Source organism: Neodiprion virginianus, chromosome 1, assembly GCF_021901495.1.
Source record: "Neodiprion virginianus isolate iyNeoVirg1 chromosome 1, iyNeoVirg1.1, whole genome shotgun sequence".
In the NCBI taxonomy this organism is placed as follows: Eukaryota; Metazoa; Arthropoda; class Insecta; order Hymenoptera; family Diprionidae; genus Neodiprion; species Neodiprion virginianus.
In genome coordinates this window covers 22,323,808-22,330,875 of record NC_060877.1, presented here as the reverse complement: position 1 = coordinate 22,330,875, position 7,068 = coordinate 22,323,808, and positions in this window count along the sequence as shown.

The window sequence follows — 7,068 nt, the reverse complement described above, 5'->3', positions numbered from 1 at the left end:
GACAATTTCCTGAAAAAGCTGCCAAGAGATATTCGCGATTTGCTGGAAAACCGAGCGTATTTCACCGGAAATCGAGTGGATATCTTCAGGAAAAGCTACGGGGAAATGGCGTGTATCTATTTTTATGGCACTTGGCCTCCGCTTTCCCGTCATGCTGAAACACTTGAAAAACACTTGCGCACATTCCACGTCGTTTACGCAACGATTTTAAGCGCTTTAGACGACGCCTAGGCGTTGTTCCCTCCAACACCAACTTTTACAGCCTGCAAGCTCGTTCGTTTTCTATTTTCTCTCTTCCCGCATTCTCTCTCGCCCCAAGAATCTCCTTCGCTTACCACTTTTCCCGGAGAAAAACCCCCCTGAAGTATTTATCTCCTATTACGATCCGTCGGCCTAGACAGTGGAATACAGAACCGCAGAAACGATTTTGTTGGCGCAGGACGAAAAAATTCCTCCCACTTAACTCCACTTCCTCTGAAATGCGAAACTACTGCGGATAGTCGTAGGTATGTATGATATGAGCTGTTACTGCTAAGAAAACGACTTATCAGAATGCTTTGGAATAAATTCGTCTGTACTGTTACATTGTTTTTTATGGTTATTGTTTCACTCTCAGAGATTTTTTACAAAAACTGTGAAGTATTTCAGATTTTCCTCAACTTTGCCGGGGTATGAAAAAATCAGGACCTTGTACAAAAATTATTCACATTAGTTTTTATACAGTCAAAAGTATCCCTTCAACGCTAAGACGGTACCAATTTTGTCGAAAAATTCATGTACTCTAGGTTTGGTAATGAGATTCTGTTCTGAAAATTTTATACCACTCACGGAACTCATTTGAAACTGAATTACACCCGAAACTCGTTCTAATGGAGTTGAACCAGGTCGGCAGTTCAGCTTATGGATTATACATGAATTATTTTAGAACTTTTACTAGTTTCCAACAACCCTCCAAAATACCGTGACCTTTTCGCCATTACTGTAATATTCCATAATATTACAGTGCGATCATACAGATCCTTCTCAACACTCTAAATCTAATCATTCCATTATTCGTGCTGAAAATCAATTGATTGCTCTTATGCACGGCTGCGAAAATCGACTCCTCAAGTAAAGAAACTTAATTTCGGCGATCTTCCAACATGGTGAATTAGAATTTTATTCTGAATCTAGTCACAGTAAGTCACAGAATCCAATGAATCCAGACAATTTTTTGAATCTGCAAAATGTATTCAATCAAAAACGTCATTTGCGTGAAGTATGGATCAGTTTAATCGAATTAATGATTTCTCAATTGAGCAATCAAAATTGATTTCAAAATCAAGTTCTACTTTGTTTCACGAATAAGGTATTTGTTTTGACTAAATGTGGATTTGCATCAGCATAATTTAGCAAGTTGTACGCGACACGATAGACAATGAAATGATACTCGAAGCTTGATTGTTTTCCTTATTCAAATTTCGGCAGCTAATCTTTGCAACGACTGTTTGCAAACCTCGACATTTCAACCGATAAAGCATGGCTCGTGTGACGGTTAGTGGTGTTGAAAAAATACCAAGTCGTCGAGTACCGGCCGCCACTCACGTTGCAAAAGCGAATAAAAATAAACGAACAAACGATGGATCCAGATGGGAAACTCGCATCATTCGTCGCGGCTACCAGAGACTTGAATGCGGTCTAAACATTGATGCGGGAATTCAAGTGACGCGTAAATATTGTTGGAGTAAGAAGAGAGCTCACCCGTGTCTTGTGTTTAAATCTCTTCTTGACAAAACGACCCTGCACGTTGATATACGTTCACCGTTGGTTGTTCTACTACACCACGTGTCGTAATCGTTGGTCAGAGATATCATATCTGCCGCGTCTTTACCGCACTCACGCGACTCGACTCCACTTTGTCCCCCACTTGTTATACTCGCCGGCAACAGGAAGCTTTGTTTGCTCTCTTGCCCGGGGGCAAGATGTCTCTGTAATACGAAGGTACACGTCGCGGTGGAAGATCGACTACCCCTAAGTCAGATAAACTCTCCTACACCCCTCTTCAAATAGTAATTCATAACTTTCTGGTCACGGTCAAAATTTTGATTAGGTACAGAAACGTGGTCGTTAGGCTCTGGCAGGATTTCGACGACCAATGATTTCATCCGATTGGGTTTCATTTCATTTCAAAGGACGTAGATCAAGTCTCGCTGATATTATTTTTAACTAGAATCTATTTAAATTAATAGAAAGCATTGTTATTTACAATAACGCCAACCATTTCACTCATGTTCTTGGATAGCTCATCCTGTTCACCGCGATCTTATTTTTTTTCTCAATTGCCATTTCTTTTTAACTCAATTCGAATTTGAATATCGCAACTTGCTAATTGGATACAAAAAAAATTATGGATTTAAAACAAAAATTTCCATCGTTCCGGATGGAAAATCGTTCCGGTTAAACTATTTTTGAGACATTGAGACCACCGCAAATATGTCACCCAACTAGATGGTCGATGTGATTTGGTTTTAATTTTTTTTTAATATGCACATTATAGAAATCGACCTGTTTACTTTTGAATCAAGCAAACACCAATCGAATTGGTTGTTGAGATATCGACTCTCGAAATTCACTCACTTTTTCAGCCGTCTTCAAGCAAAATTTGTCAAACTCAATATACATATAATGTATAACTGTCAAGCTGGCGGAAGATATGTTTCGCTAATTCAAATAATTGTGTTTAATAACAAAAATTATTATTCTTCTGCAAAAAACATTTTTTTGCTATATTTTATCACCATATTCGAGAAATTCACCAAATCATTTCGCTCCACTAATCTTGTGTATACCCTTTTCGAGAAAATAATATAGTCCGTCACAATAAGTGATGATCAACGTGGTCAGTAGAGTTTGATTTGCATAACTCGGTATGGATTTTTTACATGTTTCAAAAACTTAACGAATATTTTGTCAAGAAGAAATCAATGTGACAAATTATTTGATGAATAGATTCTTGGAATATAGTCGTTTTGAAACGTCCACTTTCCGAAACAACCACGCGTACAATTTACAATAAAAACTTCATTCACGAGCCGTTATTTTAGATCCTTAATGCTTGTAATGTAATTTATTACTTCTAGAACGTTGGGTAGGGTTCTAGGTCTTAAGACTGATGTTTCAAGGCGGATAAATCGTGTTGAGCTGCTATAAAGTAACCTTTCCTAACCTCTTGCTCAACGCTATTGTGTTTCGGTGTAAATAATTCACTGTTAATGAAAAGATATTATTCAATTCAGAAATACTATGGAGCGATGAACTCTCAGAAATGTTGATCAAATTCCATAAGTTCATTTCGACAACCATTTCAGATATACTAGAGATCTAATCGGAGTAAAAAGAATTCTTTAAATATCTTGGAATTCGATAATATAGCTGTGAGATAAATCTTTAAGAAAAAAGAGTAGAAGAAGTAATTTATTATACGCGTTCTTAAATGAAGAAATCATTTATCTACGTACAACTGAGAATTCAATTCTTGTCATTTTGTAAACGCCGAGCAATTATTTCTCCGAAAGATACTCATGAAAAACCAAATCTCTCTCGTACGTTCGTTCAATAAAAATTTTCTAACGATATGTGTCCAGGTTCTCAAATGATAGTTGGGTGACTAAGAAGCGCCAGTGAGAGCTAAATGAATAAAGATAAATAAAAAGAAAAGTATCACACACAAGATTTTCTGGTTACTGCTTTAGAACTCATTTTCATTTCGTATCCGAAAATATATTTTTAGATTATGGTAAAAAATGAACATGGTTGAGAACTGTACGGTAAGTACAGTTAGAAATTTCTCTCGGTGAGAACCATGCAGGAATCGCGGGTATAACCAGTCACACATGTTTTTAAACACCTTCACATTTAAATTTATATCAGAATCACGAGAATTTGACAGGATAGATTTCGATAATTGAAAAAAATGATGTTAAGAGTGCACCAGTCTTTACGGATCACCAAGGATTTCAATAATTTCTGGGGGATTTGAAATAATTTCAAACGATTTTACTCGATTGCGGAATATTTTGTGGAATTATCAATGATATCAAAAGGTTTGAAGATATTGTAACAAAAGCCTCTGATTTTCGTAGGATTTCCACACGAGATGTGATTCGAGATTACAAATTTCTAAATTTCACGAAATTCGAAGAGATTTCAACTCCAGTCGTCACGGATAGTATTTCAAGGGAGTTTCATCCCTCAGTGTAAGATTTGAGGACTCGTTCCGTTCGCTAGTCGAGGACTCGACGGCAAGGTAAAGTCCCGTGGTGCAAGGATCTGAGGATGAGTTCGACGAGATTATCCACCTCACCGAGGTCGTCGGAACATCTCCAGTCGCAGTCGACGCAAATGTGGGTATCGTGTTACTCGCCGCTGGAGCCTCTCGTATAACTCGATATAAGCCTACACAAGAAGCAAAGGTCCCGAAGAGACTCCGAGGACAAGCCGCGGCCCTTTGCACGTGTGTTTAAGGACCCACCTCTCCGCCTCCGTGTTTGTACCTCGGGTTTGTCGGTCCTGCGGCGCTGGCTGCAGTCGTCGTAAAGAATGACCAGGGATGGTTCAACGTAACATGGTGCTAAGTGCTACACGGGAAATATGAATACGAAATATGAAATTTACATTTATTAAGTGTCCCCGACTTGCTTCCTCGCTGTCCTACATGAAAATAAACGGAAATAAATGGGGGATAAAGAATAGCCAGTCGCGTGTTCGGTTTCCATTAAAAATAACTTAGCCTGTTCTTTCTCTCGCTGTATGGATGGCAGTTCAAATCCACTTTGACGGAGGCGTAGTCGCACCGTTCGATGATGTAACGCCTGGATAACAATTCCCGTGTCGTTCGAAAAAACAACCGTGACGACTCTTTCCCTCTTTTTTTCTCACCTCCCTGCCTCTCTCTACCTCTCTCTTATTCTCCTTCTTCTTTTCCCTGTTTTTCTTTTCTTGCTTCTCACCAAACCGATCCGTTCTACTGGAGCCGTCGCCTTGGTGCGTGCCTCTAATTCTAATGGAAAAACTTTCATGACTCGTGAGCGAACTGAATATCTGGTGTGAAAAACATTCGGTTCTTTTCTACGATCAAATTCACACAAGTTTTGAAGACTGTTAAACCGTGTTACAGCAGCTTTCGTTATTTATAATGGACCCTCAGCAAAGTTTATGGGCAGTAAACTCAACTAACGATAATGAATCGACTATTTTGGCTGGTACAAAAATACTGCATCGTTGATTACAGTCAACGAATTTTATCGCCAAAAATATCTGAAGAACTAGCCTGAGTGTGAAAGCGAAAGTTCATCAAAGCGCCGGTACTTCAAATGCCTCTTAATTGACGCTTGTGTTACTCCAGCTGAATTCCCTTATGCATCATTTCATCTGTATCACAATCAACGACGAGCATTTCCTTTCGAATACTCTACTTTCATGGCGATTATCAGACGCGACTTTTTCTCTTAAGTTTAAATTTTCGAAAGTAAAAACGGTAATTACTCTCTGTAAGAATTGTTTTTGGAACAGAATCTACTTCACTAATTTAACATACATTTTTATCTAAAATACATGATGACGAGAGGTGATTGATCGGGAAAAGAGGTAACCGAAGCGTTAGAAGTTATCGATAATCAAGTGAAACTTATCACCTCACGCACACGAGATTAGGTATCCGATTTGATTTCTATTAAGACACATAGAGCATAGATTGATTATTCGATAAAATCGGGACGTGTTCGTATATAATATGACCCGCAGTGCAATTCGTCAATTCGTTCATGCAACACTTAGAACTAAGATTTAAATTAACATACGGCTTACTGATGATGTTTGATGTCGTGCTGGATGGTGAGAGAAAGAGAGAGAGAGAGAGAGAGAAGATTCGGATTTTGTCGTCGTTCATCAGCAAGTAAGACTGCCGGCCGTAGTTGATTAATGCATGAAATTCCATCAGGTTCAGAGGATGTTATTATAAACTGTAGCCTTCGTGGATATTTCACTCAATAACTACGGACAATGGATGCCACAATTGTTTTGAATGTTTAGTTTGGTGGCTCTGCCACAGTCCTCCCTGTTCAGAAGATCTGGGCCGAATGACTATTCGTTGCTGCCTTTACTGTGTTCGGCTAATCCTTTTGTTGGTTTCTCCCCCTCTCTCGCTCCTCCTATGTATGTATTATTTATGCTAGGGGGTATTGCCCCACAATCAAATAAATACGCATCCATCTATCTAACCATTCTCTCTCTCTCTCTCTCTCTTTCTTCTGTTACACAGTTTCTTTAAATCTGTCCAGTAGCACAGATTTAATGTTACCTTCAAAATTGAACTCGGTGATGAAAATCGGTCTCTTAAGTCGATTTGTTTAAGAAATAATTTGGTAAAAGTCCAATAATCCATGAATAGACATTTGTGTGTGTATAATAAAGATGTGCTAGCGCAGAATTTCGGTTGAGAAACGAGTGAATTGTTGAATACGTTTAGCTTCATGCATTTTCAGCTGTTCTTGAAGCTGAATTAATATTTCAATTAACGTAGACCATTCGTCTCAATTATACTTGCCAAGTTGGTTTTTCCGATAAGTCTAGACGGACTTTATTAAAGTTTAGGAAGATCCGGTAAGTACCTGATTTGACAACCGATGAATGTTAAATGTGATGAATGCGATATCGAGGCAGAAGATTAATTTCATCGCATGAATACGAAATAGGGTGAACTTTACACGCGTATAACTAACCGTATTCAGACCATTGTCTTACTTACCTTGATCCTAAATCAGTTCGACGAGTTGTCTGAATATGCGAGGTGCGGCGAATTATAATTGAACTATTAAATAATTCAGGTATACAAGAATATTTTATTCGTTGAAAGTAACAAATATACAATCTTTTCAATGATGAACAGTGTAGTTTAAATTAATATTGTACACAAACTAAGTTACTTTTATCGATAAACATTCAGAATGAATTCCCGACAACATAGATACAATTCTGAGTATCAGGTTTACTGTAGTAATGTGAATAAAAAAAAAAAAACAAAAAAAAAAG